The sequence below is a fragment of the Myotis brandtii genome, unplaced genomic scaffold (assembly GCF_000412655.1).
Source record: "Myotis brandtii unplaced genomic scaffold, ASM41265v1 scaffold888, whole genome shotgun sequence".
Classification (NCBI taxonomy): Eukaryota; Metazoa; Chordata; class Mammalia; order Chiroptera; family Vespertilionidae; genus Myotis; species Myotis brandtii.
Genome location: NW_005371636.1, coordinates 93,350 through 93,603, shown reverse-complemented (window position 1 = coordinate 93,603; position 254 = coordinate 93,350). Strand labels below are relative to the sequence as shown.

General features: G+C 67.3%; 1 protein-coding gene across 1 annotated transcript in view; it reads left to right on the top strand.

Annotated features, from left to right (window-relative positions):
• The window catches only part of ASPM (abnormal spindle microtubule assembly), a 33,193-nt gene that overhangs the window by 22,704 nt on the left and 10,235 nt on the right, over nt 1-254 (top strand). The gene's annotated exons all lie outside the window — the stretch shown is intronic.

Sequence of the window (254 nt, the reverse complement as noted above, 5' to 3'; positions counted from 1 at the left end):
GCTGCGTTCAGGGGCAGGAGAGCCCGGAGACGGGTGAGGGCCCTGCATCTGGCCGCAGCGGTCATTCAGAGGCGATTCAGGGCCCTGCGGGCGAGGAGGAGGTTCCTTTCTCTCCGGAGCACTGCCGTCTGGGTTCGGGTTGGCGAGGAGCGCGGGTGAGGCGGACCCTGAGGCAGATGCAGAGCGCAGCGGTGCTGATTCAGTCCTGCTACCGCCGGTACCGCCAGCAGACGCACTTCCTGCAGCTGAAGTGG